Source organism: Mobula birostris, chromosome 21, assembly GCF_030028105.1.
Source record: "Mobula birostris isolate sMobBir1 chromosome 21, sMobBir1.hap1, whole genome shotgun sequence".
Lineage (NCBI taxonomy): Eukaryota > Metazoa > Chordata > Chondrichthyes > Myliobatiformes > Myliobatidae > Mobula > Mobula birostris.
Genome location: NC_092390.1, coordinates 2921969 through 2937103, shown reverse-complemented (window position 1 = coordinate 2937103; position 15135 = coordinate 2921969). Strand labels below are relative to the sequence as shown.

At 44.8% G+C, this 15135-nt stretch overlaps 1 pseudogene; it reads right to left on the bottom strand.

The window, feature by feature from the left end:
* Positions 1-12244: 12244 nt before the first annotated feature.
* LOC140185992 (craniofacial development protein 2-like) lies at positions 12245-13276 on the bottom strand (annotated as a pseudogene).
* Positions 13277-15135: the final 1859 nt, after the last annotated feature.

Below are 15135 nucleotides of genomic sequence, written 5' to 3'. Positions count from 1 at the left end.
GAAGGGGACGGGGGGATGGGGGACCAGGTACGGGGGATGCGGGACGTGGGACTCGGGACGTGGGACATGGAACAGGGAAGGGGACGGGGGGATGGGGGACCAGGTACGGGGGATGCGGGACGTGGGACTCGGGACGTGGGACATGGAACAGGGAAGGGGACGGGGAACGGGGGACGGGGGACCGGGGACGTGGGATGCGGGACGTGGGACGTGGAACAGGGACAGGGACAGGGAACGGGGATGAGAGACAGGGGACAGGGACAGGGACAGGGATGGGAACAGGGATGGGGACAGGGACAGTGACAGGGACAGGGACAGGGAAGGGGACGGGGGACCGGGGACGGGGGATGCGGGACGTGGGACGTGGAACAGGGACAGGGACAGGACAGGAACAGGGAACGGGGATGAGGGACAGGGATGGGGATAGGGACAGTGACAGGGACAGGGACAGGGAAGGGGATGGGGGACGGGGGACGGGGGACGGGGGACCGGGGACGGGGGATGCGGGACGTGGGACGTGGAACAGGGACAGGGACAGGGGCAGGACAGGAACAGGGAACGGGGATGAGGGACAGGGGACAGGGGACAGGGACAGGGATGGGGACAGGGACAGTGACAGTGTGATGAACCATACTGAAACAGTTCTGTCATTCAATCATTTCACTGTATATGTGCATAAACGTACTTGTGCACATGACAACAAACTCAACTTTGCCCTTGTAAGTTGTCCACCAGACAATATTGTCTGTCTGTAATTACTTGAATGGAATCCATTAAAATTGGATCTTTAATTTGCCGGAATAATCAAGGTAGCGGATTCCTTCTCTTTGAAGCTTATTAGGAACCTAATGAATTTTTACAATTATCCAGTAGTTCACACTACCCCTAATTTCAGATTCATTTATTTACTTGCAATTAAATTTCCCCAAGGTCATAGTAGAAAGAAAGATAGAAAAATTGGCTTTACTTGTCACACGTACATCAAAATATACAGTGAAATGTGTTGTTTTGTGTTAGTCTGAGGATGTGCTGGGGGCAACCCCTAAGTGTCACCATGCTCCACTGCCAACAGGGCATGCCCACTGCTCACGAACCTTAACCCGCACACCTTTGTAACGTGGGGGGAAACTGGTGCACCCAGAGAAAACCCACACGGCCACAGGGAAAATGTACAAATGCCTTACAGACGGTGTCAGAATTGAACCCGGGTCACTGGCATGGTAATAGAATTATGCTAACCGCTACACTACCTAGTAGGACAAACACGCTACTCCAGTAAGTTCCTAATGCAAAAACTTGTGCTTCTGCATGGGTTCAAGTAGAAGCCAGCAGGCTTCAAAGTTCAAAGTAAATTTACTATCAAAGTACAAATATGTCTCCATATACAACCCCGAGGTTCATTTTCTTGCGGGAAAACTCAATAAATCTATTCTAGAATAATAACTTATAATGGAATCAATGAAAAAATACACCAACTGAGTGTTCAACCACTGTGAAAAGACAACAAACTGCAAATACAAAAGAAGGTGATAAATAAATAAATAAGAAAGAAATATCCAGAACATGAGGTGAAAGTGGGTCAGTAGGTTGTGGGAACAGCTCAGTGGTGGGGCCAGTGAAGGTGAACCCTTTGGTTCGGGAGCCTGATGGTTGAGAGGTAATAACTGTTCCTAATGTACTGGTTGGGCACAGGAGTACATTCAGCCAGAGACTCATTCCACCAAGATGCAACACAGAGCATCATAGGAAGTCATTCCTGCCTGCGGCCATCAAACTTTACAACTCCTCCCCTTGGAGGGTCAGACACCCTGAGCCAATAGGCTGGTCCTGGACTTATTTCCTGGTATAATTTACATATTACTATTTAACTATTTATGGTTTTATTACTATTTATTATTTATGGTGCATCTGTAACGTAAACCAATTTCCCCCGGGATCAATAAAGTATGACTATGACTATGACTGTTCCTGAACATGGTGGTGTGAGTCCTGAGGCTCCTGTATCTTCCTCCTGAAGACAGCAGCAAGAAGAGAGGATGTTCTGGGTGGTGGGGTTCCCTGATAGCTTGCTGGTGAGGAAGGATGGTGAAGAGACAGGATAATCACGGGTTGTAGTTAGTGAAGAGTGGAGATGCCTGCCCAAACTAGTCCCACTTGACTTGTGTTTATATTTCTCTAAGCTTTTCCTATTGATGACTCTGTAAATGCTTGTAAGGCATTCCCATAGCATTATAGAGGGATAATAAATCAGCCATGATGGCGTGGCAGAGCAGACTTAATGGGCCAAATGGCCTAATTCTGCTTCTTATAACCAGTGGTTCCCAACCGTTTTCATACCATGGACCACCACCGTTCAGCAAGAGGTCCTGGAACCCCTGGTCTACACGTTGTAATCGTATTCACTGCTACCACTTTGTTTGGCAGTTCCTTCCACAAACTCGCCAGCCTCCGTGTGGAAATGTTGCCCCCTCGCCCTACATCTGCCCCCTCTAATTTGAAACTGGAAAGACCGACAGTGACCAGTCACTCCACCTCTCCCGTTCATGATTTTCACTCCTCAGCGTCCCACGCTCCGGGGAAATCGCCCAGTCTATCCCGTCTCTCCTCTAAACTCCAGTCCTCACTCCCAGCAGCATCCTGATGAATCGTTTCTGCCCCCTTTCAGCCGTACTGACATCCTTCCAATAGCTGAGGAATGTGTTTACGCCGGCTGTGAATAGTCTGCATAAATTAAGCTCGGATCCTGATTTATATTTTACTGGGGTGATTTAAAGTGACGGTCGTAAATCTGTTTACACAGTATACTCTAAATTCGAAGATTTTTTAAAAATTCCACTTTAATTAAATAAATGTTTTTTTTGTTTTAAGGATTAAAATTTCTCTTGGTGAAAGGTAGCTTCGGGTATAAGTGGAGTGAGTTAACGTTTCATTCCTCAACTCAGCCTGTGCCTCGGATTCATGTAATGCTGTCTGGCTTTAGACATAGGCGCTTAAACGACACGGAGTGGCGCGCCGGGCTCCAAGTCTTTTCTTTCCCCCTCAGGAATAAAGGGAAGCGTCTGGAGGGTCGGATCAGGCAGGAATGCTGAATAACTCTATTCAGTGCCGGCATCAGTCACAGTCAGGCTGAACCTCACATGGGAGAGAGGAATGGGAAACCGCGGAAGGCCCATGGAAGACTTCTAATTGCCTGTCACTTACCTGTGTCCGTATGTTCAGCGTTTCTGTAACTCGGCTGAGATCGTGCAACAATGTCGCGGCTGTCTCTCGCCAACGTCCTTAGCCCAGAAGAGATCGACACTTTCCTGCAGAATGTTCAAATGCTCCTGAAAGCGGCGAATTACATAGAAAGGACCGAACAAAAAAACGAGAGTAAGTGTGGGGCAGTAGCCGGCCGGTCTGAAAGGGACGTAGAAATAGTTACACGTGAGTTCAAACAAAACTCTGTACTTTTGGATATAGCTGGACTGTAAGCACTTATAGATAAACCAGAGCCGCCTATTCTGTCGCAACCCGAAAGATTCAGTACCATTAATATAGGTCAGTAGCCCATTGTGCAGGTGTTCCCCAAGGGGATAGATTAAATATAGTTTTGAAAGCGTTAGGCAATATTCCATTGCACTGTTCTAGAATATAGTTTTTAATTTTAATTGAAGCAGTGGGATTACAGGCTATTCACAGACCAGTCTACAAGGCAACAATTTTTGAAGATGATATATTAAAATGAATGCAAATGTGGAAAATAGCCGGAGCAGCGAATCAGAAATTGCGTTTCGCTCGGTTACTTCCTTTAACCTTCGAATAATAAGAGATTCTTACATTAGTCGCGGTATTTAATTAGCGTAATGATAATTTTCACAGAGGAATTAAAATATCGGTTTGAATCCAACGAGAAATCTAACCTCTCCATTCTCTTTAATCTCTCCGATGTGTAGGAAGACTGTGAGATAAACGTAAAGCCTTCTGTTCTATGTTCCCCAGACAACCCCATGTATAATTAACCAATTTAAGGAGCGCTCTGTATAAACAGCAGCCTCGTAACCCGGGGGACTTGATAAAGTTACTGGGATACATTTGATGCCGTTTAATGTTAAAGTTTCGTTATGGTGGGGTATCTGTGGTGACAGGTGTACTTTTTCGATGTAACAATCATTATACTTAAACGCCACGTGTTATGAGAAGCAGGGGCAAGTGGTGCAGAGCCAGCCGGGCCTGTATAGTGCCGTAATCTGCCCCAAATCTCCACTCCATGCCCGCATTAACAATACAGCGTGAACAACCACTTTGTTTCTATATTCTGCACGGGAGTTCCTTCTTCAAAAAAAAAACATTTTTATCTCTCCCTCAACAGGACATTACACTTTAGTGCAATGTCATGAGGTCAGCAAGCCGAAACAATAAGGTTTTGTACCTTTTTTGGCAACGTTTCGATATGATGCCCATAGGAAAACTTTGCCAGAAGAGTTTACTGCCTATAGTTAGCGACGAACACAAAAGATGATTAAAACAGACCCAGTTACTGACAGGGTTAATGTTTTGTGATTCTCTCAATACAGTCAATTTCCAATAGAGAAAAAGGTGTCGTTACAGCCAAGTTTGCCAGATGTACTGGGGGAGAGCGAGTGGGTTCCGAGTTAACATTTAGTCATGGGCATAAATATGTGGGCTTCACGTTACTAATACGTCTTTTATTTTGCATTATCAGTTTCAAAATGACTGTGCTGTATTTTGAAAGATTATAACTTGCTCAGTTATTAACAAGTTGAAACTATTTTTCTGCATCTGAGAAGTTGCTTTAGATAATGTTCTAATACTAAAACCATTTAAAAAAAAATAAAAATACAATTGATTTTTGCCAGAATTCAAGTAAGTGAAACAATACAAAATAAAACTTACAGAAAATCAAATTGTTTTTACAAATATTGTTTCTAACCCAAACTTCCACCCACTATGAGTTCTCCATTCAAAACAGAAGACAAACTCTCAAAGGCACGGTAGTTCGAAAGATTTACATTTTGTGATACTCTGGAGGCCAGACTGAAGTGGTTTTGGTGGTGTTCGGTTTTGCTATTCAACAGCTTAATTGAGAGTTAACAGAACCCAATGCTGGTTTGTGACACATAACTTTAACATCTCTTATTTCTATAAATTCTGGGCATGGAGATATCTAACCTTCATTCTATATAAAAAAAAGCAACTCTGTGAGGCATGACTGTTTTAGATACCAATCAACCGCTTTACCACATTCTTTTGAAACTTGGTGATGTCCATCAGTGACCCATACAACTTCTTGTGGGGTTGATATAACACCGTAAGTTTAACAAAGATGTGAGGATTTTTTATTCCACAGACGTTAGACCTGTATTGTTTAAATTCAAAGTTAAGACCAGGAGCCCTGATGGAAGCATAGTAAATTTTAACCATAATGTAGTGAAGCAGAAGTATTATGCTCTAAGTATATTAAATGCTGCAACTCTGCATACCTGTGAAGTAGCTCCAGCATCTTCTGCTTTTATTTCAGAGTTGCTTCCTCAGGGCTCCGGAGATTCAGGTTTGATCCTGACCTCTGATGCTGTCTGTGTGAAGTTCGCATGTTCTCGCTGTGATTGCATGGATCTTCCCCGAATCCTTTGGTTTCCTGCCAAAGACATGAGGCTTGGTAGGTTATTTGGCCACTCTAAGCTGCCGGTGGTGTGTATGTGAGAGGTGGGGGGATGGGGAGGGTTGTTGTTGAGAGGTTACATGCCATTCATGTAAATAGATGCCTGACTGGCTCAGTAGATCAAAAAATCCTTTTCCATTCTGTGGCCCCTACTCATGCGGCACTCATTATTAATGACCTCTGACTCCAGATGTACACCATATATATTTTTAAATGTAATTAGTGACAGAGATTGGTAAATGGTAATGAAAATGCAGGCACGAGGAAATTTGCAGATGCTGGAAATTCAGGCATCACACACACAAAATGCTGGTGAACGCAGCAGGCCAGGCAGCATCTATAGGAAGAGGTACAGTCAACGTTTCGGGCCGGGACCCTTCGTCAGGACTAACTGAAAGAAGAGATAGTAAGAGATTTGAAAGTAGGAGGGGGAGGGGGAGATCCAAAATGATAGGAGAAGACAGGAGGGGAGGGGTAGATCTAGGAGCTGGAAAGTTGATTGGCAAAAGAGATACGAGGCTGGAGAAGGGAGAGGATCATGAGATGGGAAGCCTGGGGAAAGGGAGAAGGGAGGTGGAGAGCAGGCAAGGAGTTATAGTGAGAGGGACAGAGGGAGAAAAAAGAGAGAGGGAAAAACATATAATAAATAAATAAAGGATGGGGTGTGAAGGGGAGGAGGGGCATTAACGGAAGTTAGAGAAGTCTATGTTCATGCCATCAGGTTGGAGGCTACCCAGATGGAATATAAGGTGTTGTTCCTTCAACCTAAGTGTGGCTTCATCTTGGCAGTAGAGGAGGCCATGGATAGACATATCAGAATGAGAATGGGATGTGGAATTAAAATGTGTGGCCACTGGGAGATCCTGCTTTCTCTGGCGGACAGAGCGTAGGTGTTGAGCGAAATGATCTCCCAGTCTGCATCAGGTCTCGCCAATATATAAAAGGCCGCACTGGGAGCACCGGACGCTGCATATCACCCCAGTCGACTCACAGGTGAAATGTTGCCTCACCATCAACTCTGCTCTCAAATGCATCTCTCCCATTTCATGCACATCTGCTCTCACTCCATCCTCCCGCCATCCCACTAGGAATAGGGTTCCCCTTGTCCTCATCTACCACCCCGCCAGCCTCCGGGTCCAACATATAATTCTCCGTAACTTCTGCCACCTCCAATGGGATCCCACCACTAAGCACATCTTTCCCTCCCCTCCCCTCTGCTTTCCACAGGGATCGCTCCCTACATGACTCCCTTGTCCGTTCGTCCCCCCCAACCCTCCCCACTGATCTCCCTCCTGGCACTTATCCTTGTAAGCGGAACAAGTGCTACACATACCCTTACACTTCCTCCCTCACCACCATTCAGGGCCCCAAACAGTCCTTCCAGGTGAGGCGACACTTCACCTGTGAGTCGGCTGGGGTGATATACTGCGTCCGGTGCTCCCGATGTGGCCTTTTATATATTGGCGAGACCCGACGCAGACTGGGAGACCGCTTTGCTGAACACCTACGCTCTGTCCGCCAGAGAAAGCAGGATCTCCCAGTGACCACACATTTTAATTCCACATCCCATTCCCATTCTGATATGTCTATCCACGGCCTCCTCTACTGTAAAGATGAAACCACACTCAGGTTGGAGGAACAACACCTTATATTCCGTCTGGGCAGCCTCCAACCTGATGGCATGAACACTGACTTCTCAAATTTCTGCTAATGCCACACCTCCCCCTCGTACCCCATCTGTTATTTATTTTTATACACACATTCTTTCTCTCACTCTCCTTTTTCTCCCTCTGTCCCTCTGACTATACCCCTTGCCCATCCTCTGGGTTCCCCTCCAACTTTTCCTTCTCCCTGGGCCTCCTGTCCCATGATCCTCTCGTATCCCTTTTGCCAATCACCTGTCCAGCTCTTGGCTCCATCCCTCCCCCTCCTGTCTTCTCCTATCATTTTGGATCTCCTCCTCCCCCTCCCACTTTCAAATCCCTTACTCACTCTTCCTTCAGTTAGTCCTGACGAAGGGTCTCGGCCCGAAACGTCGACTGTACCTCTTCCTAGAGATGCTGCCTGGCCTGCTGCGGTCACCAGCAGCTTTGATGTGTGTCCCTTTAGAATAGAGATGAGAAGGAGTTTCTTAAGCCAAAGGATGATGGATCTGTGAAATTCATTGCCATGGATGGTGGAGACCAAGCCATTGGGTATACTTCAACAGAGGTGGATAGGTTCTTGACTAGTAAAGATGTCAAAGGTTATGGGGAGAACACAGGAGGATGAGGTTGAAAGAAAATAAACCAATCGTTATCAAATGGCCGAGCAGATTCAATGGTCTAATTCCGCTACTGTGTCGTTAGGTCTATGTAATCGGCTGAGCCATAGAGAAATGAGGTGCCATTAATGATTGGATTTCTTTTACCTCCTTGTACACTGAGACTCAAAAGAGGATGACATCATCAAATCTATTAGTTCATAACCACATGTATCTTAAATATTCATCCTTGGGGATGTAGTCATTGCTGGAAAGACCAGCATTTGCTGCCCCTCCCTAACTGTACTTGAGAAGGTGTTAGAGAACTACTTTCCGGCATTGCTGCAATCCTTCTCCCACTGTGTTAGGCAGGAAGTTCCAGGATTTAGACCCATTGACTGGTTTTACTAGGGCACCTTGAGGTCAAAGGTTTGCACTCTTACCTCATGTTTAGAAGGTCTTTGGAGATGACTGAGTGTAAACTGTTTGCGTGCAGTTAGTTGGATTTGTCCAGTTGTCCTCACAGGTGCTGGCCAATGCTCATTCCCTTATCCAAATGAGCATTACTTATTCAGGGAGGCTGGCAGGAGAACGCCAGCAGGCCACTGAAGTAAAATTGTGATGCAAACACATCTGCACTCAGGAGGTGGGGATGTTCATAAAGCCTTCTCCCATAGCGTGTTAACAAATCATTCGGAGCTTGGCCCTATTTAGACCCAATACAAATTATGAATTTGCCAGAGCAAAAGAGCAAGAAGAACTCAGTGGGCTGGGCAGTGTGTGTGCAGCCACTACAAATGCAGGTCCTTGTCCATAGGTGTGGCCTGACCCTTCAAGCTCCCCCTGAAGTTTGTGTCTTGCTCTAGTTTACAGCATCTGCAGTTTCTTGAGTTCAAAGTTCAGAATAACTTTATTATCAAGGTACAAACAATATTGTGCAAAAATCGCAGGCACATATATATAGCAAAGCTGCCTAGGACTTTTACACAGTACTGTATTTGTCAACGTGGAACAGTGAGTGAGTTTGTAAATTGGCGGGAGCAAGGGATGTTGGGAACTGTGAGGGTGGAGCACCGTGGGAGGGATGTGGGACAGGTGGCAGAGAAGCAGTGAGGGGGTCAGAGGTTGGTGCGGGTGCAGACACACCCAGCCCTGAGACACCAGGCACCATTGGTTTATTGATCATTACAGAATGTCTCTCTGGGGTTTCCCACTCCCTTCCCTCTCCCTTACCCTTCCACTCTCAGTCCACAATACAGACCCATATCAGAATCAGGTTTATCATCACTCATGTGTCAGGAAATTTCTTACTTTTAGCCACGGCAGTACAGTGCAATTTATAAAATTACATTACTATGCAAAAGTCATTCACAGTAAATGCAAAGAAACACAATAGAATAAAAACTACACACAAAGACTGATAAACAACCAATGTGCAAAAGATGACAAATTGTGTAAATACAAAAAGAAGAACACAATAATAATTGTAAATAAGTAATAAATAATATGGAGAACATGAGTTTGTGTATCTCCATGAACTTACTGGAACTGGTAACCAAGTGACCTGAGCTACCTATCGAGAGATGAGTTCAAATACCACCTATGGAATTTAAATTTCGTTGATTGAGCCATAAATTAATAAAAAGTTATTAGTAATTACGTTCATGGAAACTGGTTCTAGCGATGACGAAAGTAGAAAATTACTTTTTATAAACATTTTCATTAGAGGGAAGTCTGCCACAGTGCTGGTCATATGTTCGATGTGGCCCACTGACCATTACTAACAGTGTAGTTTTGGGAATTTACCGCATGGACAGTTACGGCTGAAGAAGAGAACTTGCCATCATCTTTACAGCCCGTTAGGCAGGGCAGTTAATGTTTGCTTGTCAGATTCATGCATTTATCATATGTGAAACATACGGTGAAATGCTTTATATTAACAACCAGCACACCCAAGGATGTGCTGATTACCACATCTGGACCAACATAGCATGGCCACAATATTCCACAGAACAACACCAGCAGCAACAGCAACAAAATAACGACAGCGAAGTTTCCTATCTCTCCCACCCACCCATACATGCAAACATCTCGACAGCCTGCCTCAACTAGTGACCCTCACAACAGAAAAATCCTCACCCACACAACTTTTAGCAGTAGGTACTAGGCCCTTTTCTCCCCCTTCTGCATAGAAACTGTGAGATCAATTGCAGTGTTGTGACTGGTGTTACATTATAATAATGTTGAAATGTAACCATGTATTTGCAATCTTTTATATAGAAATTGCTTTTTAAACATATACTACTACTACATCGACTCAGGCCTGGGGGGCTGGCATCGGGCATGATGATGGACTCTCCACTTCTCCCTCTCCCTCATCAGTGTGTTCAGTTCATCTACATTAGCCGCGCCGCTGTCTTCTAGGAGCGTGTTGACCATAGTCTTGGGAGGGCGCCCAGGGTTCATCCTCCCGTGCTTGGGCTCCCATATGATGACTAGGCTGGCAGGTAGCTCAGGGTGGCGTAGACAGTGCCCTGCTAGTTGCAGTCTTCTCAACTCGATTTTAGTGGAGAGCATCGGAAGGTCATTAGAGAGCTTGACATTTGTCATGTGCTGTTGCCAACTCACGTCAAGAGTCATCCGGAGCATTCGTGTGTAGCAACCATCTAAAGACTTTTGCATCGTCTTGGTGAGTGTCCACATCTCGCATCCGTACATGAGAATGGACTCCATGACTGCTATGAAAATCCTCTTTTTAAGCCCTCTGGTCAGGTTCGACTTCCAGATTTCCTTCATGTCGCCAGCCCCTTCCATATCTTTATGTCCTTCTCCAAACTCATCATTCTTGACCCGAGGTACTTGTAGTCAAAGACTTTCTTAATGGTATCATTCTCCACGGTCTTGAGAGTACCTTCGTCACAGCTAAACACCATGTACTCCGTCTTTTTAGCGTTTAGGTGAAGTCCAACTTTACTGCACTCGAAATTCCACTTTTGTCATTAGCTGCTGTGCTTCCTCCATCTTGTCAGAGAGCAGGACTACGTCATCTGCAAAATCGAGATCTGTGAGCGTAACTGGTCTGACCCTTTTGGTTCGTCCTGGTTTTATGGTAAAACCAAGCTTGTCATGATCTTTGGTAGCTTGACGCAGAGCGTAATCAAGGACGATTATAAAGATGTAGGGTGCCAGAGTGTCTCCTTGCAGCACACCAGCTAGGACCTCGAACACTGCTGTTTCTCCGTCTGGTGATACAACTTTCGCCATGGTTTTGGTATAGCTGGACTCTATTGCTCTCAATAGATGGTATGGCACTCCGTAAGCTTTCAGGATCTTCAGCATTTTACCTCGGTGAATGTAGTCAAAAGCTTTGCAAAAATCGATGTAAGTAAGCACGGCTGGTAGGTTGTACTTCTTGACTTCCTCGATGATCCTATGGAGAGCAAGTATTTGCATTCTTGTTATGTGCTTCTGCTGAAAACCATTCTGATTGAATCTTAGCTTAGGGTCAATGGTAGTGCGAATCCTGTTCAAGATCATCCGATTGTATAACTTTGCTAAGATGCAGCTCAAGCTGATACCACGGTAGTTATCTGTCTTTGTGAGGGATCCAGACTTGGGGACTGGGATAATGTTTGAGAGTGACCACTGTTCTGGTTTGTTGCCTTTCATCAGTGCTGTATTACATATGTCCAGCAAGATGTTGTCCAGGTCACAGTTCCTCAGGACATCTGGGGTGGTATCCCATCTAGTCCAGCGCTCCTGCCCTGTTTGAGTGCATAGTTGGCTTTCTTCAGTTCCTCAATGGTGAATGGGCCATCATCGATGTCGACTTGCGTTAGTATCATGGGTATGTCCTCTACTTCTTCTGTGATCATTGGAGGGCTTCCCAGCAGGTTTTTAAAGTGGGTAAACCATGTCAGGACACAGTCCTCTGTTGTTTTACCACTTATTTGACCTGATGGGGACTTCTTCCGTCTACTGATCTCATTGACTAGGCACCATGCTTCTCCATGCTGCATGTCTTCATTAGCAGCCTCTACCTCTCTAATCCTCTCAGCTAGTTCCTCTTCCTTCAGTCGGTCGTAGGTGGCAAAGAGATTCTTCTTTGCTGTCTTGAACTGGTCTCTTAGCTCTTCTGTTTCGCTCCTTCTAAGTTCGGCATGACAAGCATTGACCACATTTCTTGCTGCGACGACGTCAGGATGTCTCGAGATCCGACTCTTCTTGATTCGCTTCACTGTAGACAAACTCTTTGTTGCATCTGTGTGTGCGTCTATGAGCCGTTGATAGCGGTCGGTGGCAGTCTCTTCCTCCTCCCTTTCCACTGGGCCGAAGCGATTTCACACCTCCACTGTGTACTGAGCTTGAAGAACAGGTTGTGAGGAGAATGCCTTCCAGTCTATCTTCTCCTTGGTTCCTGTGGCTGTGGGTTCCCACAGGCTCAGTCTCACTTGCATTGATACAACTCTGTGGTCGGAACTGACCGAGTTGAAGGTGCTGTAGGCTTCTGTGTTGATCGCACAATTACGCCATTTTGTTCTTACAAGGATGTAGATGAGCTGTTTCCTGTAGATGGAGGCTCTGTTTTCATATGTCCACAGTTTACCAGCTTGCTTCTTGAATTGTGTGTTAGCGGCAATGAGACTGTGTTCCTGGATGAAATCAACTAGATATTATCCATTTCTGTTGGTAAAATCTTGGTATGAGTATGGAACATCTTCCAGTCTGACCTGGGCATTAAAATCACCGAGCACAGCCAGGAAGTTATATGCCAGTATTGAAGTGACAGCTTCGTGAAGTTTACTGTAGAAGGCCTCCACCTCCTTCTCCTCGCTGCAGTCATGCAGGGAGTAACAGATGATGACAGAGGTTGCCGGGTTTCCGTCGAATTCTGTAGTAAGGATTCTGTCACTGACTGAGACTACACCCCTCAGTGCCTCCTTTGCCTTGCTGTTCAACATCAGCCCTACTCCACCTTGTGCTGACATCATCGTCAGCTCTCTCCATGCGGATGAGGTGATGAGCTGCATCCCCTCTACCTCTGTGAACCTTATCTCTTCGTCAGGGTATACATGACGGTGTTCTTGGATCCCCAGGATGGAGATCTCGTAGCTGCTTGCCTGTGATGCCAACTCTGTGCATCCAGGCAAGAGGCGGATGGTGTTTGTGTTGAAGGTTGAGATGATCGTTTTTACCTTACAACACAAAAGAGGCGCAGTTCGCTCAGCCCCCTTGTCGGACTCAACCCTCCCCGTGGGGTTTGAGGTTGCACCTTCATACTGCCTGTCTCGGCCAGGGTCTGGGCGTTCCGCAGAGTTCCTGAGCACTCCCAGCTCTGGAAGTATAGGGTTTGTTGGGTTGTCTGTCATCATAATGCCTTACAAGGTGCGAAACGAAAGACGGTGCGGCGTGCCACTCCTCACACAGACAGTAGGTGGCCATTGACTCACAAAGAGTTCATTTAAACATATGCTTCCATTCAATAGGCCAGACGAGTGCACTGCTTTCAAATGTCTTGTATTTGTACTTCTTAAGAACATTTTAAAGAGCATTCTTTAAATCCAGTGGGAAAAAAAAGGCCACATAGGCACATTGTATGACCGGCTTCTTCAGCTTCGTCTCAAAATTGACAGTCACTTCTGAAGCCCTGACCCCTGTCCTTAGGCTATGTTCATATTATAAAGCTGGGAAAGACAAGTCCAACACATCTAGTTTTGAGATATCCTCCATCATCTCCAACGGGATTCCACCACAGGACAAACCTTCTCTCCCCCTCCTCTTTACACTCTTCCACCTTCACCAACAATTATATTCTCACAGCTATTTCCCATGCAACCTCTCCCTTCCCACAGACTCAATCAGTCCTTCCAGATGAGGCAATAATTTATTTGTAATCTTTTCAATCCAGTGCTCTGCCATGGACAAACACCAACTTGAGCAATTACGTTGCAGAACAGCCATGTTCAGTCTACAAGGAAACACAGAGGCTCCAGGCAGCTTTCACTTTCACTGTCTGTCCCACTCTCCCTCTGACCTCTTCCAACACTGTCCTAGGTAAGCCTGAGGAACGGTATTTAATATACTGTCAGACATGAATTGAGTTCAACAATTTCACAAATGCAGCAGCACTTTTTACCCAGTTAACCTCTATTATTTCTGTTCCATTCAGCGGTTTTTAAAGTAATTGATATCTTGATAGCTTTGATCTGCACCCCGTCACAGACATGGCTTTCATTCTCCCCACTTCCCTGTGGGCGATAATAATACTTGTCCATTTTTGACAAGGTTCCTTGATCTGAAACTTTGACTCTGAAGCATCTCATGCCACTTGACTTGCTGAAAGTGTTCTCCAGTTTTATTTCCAATTTTCAGCATCTGCTTTTTTTTGGCTTCAAAATCGAGTTCCTCTCTACTTTTGGTGTCTCTTGTCCTTCTCCATACCCTAACTTCCACTGAACATACTTCAGAACTTCAATAGAAAATGGTATCTTTATTAATAAAAATTGTCAATTACAGTAATATATAAACTAATATCATTCATTGTAAAATCTGTATTTACTGATTATAATAGGGAATTCCAACAAAATTAAGAAACTAAGTATACATTGTATTTTATTAATTTACTTCCTGTATGAAAATGTGTAACAAGTTTCCTTAACAACACGTGTATCCATTCTGCTCAAAAGAGGATGCTGCATTTCCTATTTTGCAATCACGATCACACTCGATGAGTGTATCACTTGGCTTTAAAATCACTTGGGACATCTCAAGTTTATGACAGATGCTATGTCAATGTATGTATTTTCTTTACCTCCAGCTTCCAAGATGTTTCATTAGTTTTGCATTAGGAATGATCATGGGGAAATTGCAATTTCCTTTATTAGACAAGTTATAGATAACAGCATCTGAAATGAAATTCTGCTTTAGAGGTGAAACTATCACTCTTTCTTTCTGCACATCATAAAAGTCCATTTAGTTGTGTTTCTTTTGATATCTTGGCTAAGGCTAACATGAATTAGTTTGGAATAATAATCATGCTTTTAAGAAACCACTGAGTTTGATACAGTCAGCATCAAAGACTCTTTCAAAAGTAGATTTGACATTCAGAAGTTTCATAACATCACTGCTTTTCAAACTTTAACAATAAATTGATTAGTTTCTCTCTTCACCATCGCAAGAATTTCAAAAGCCAAGCCCACCTACGGGCTACAAATATCTTTCAAGATCACTG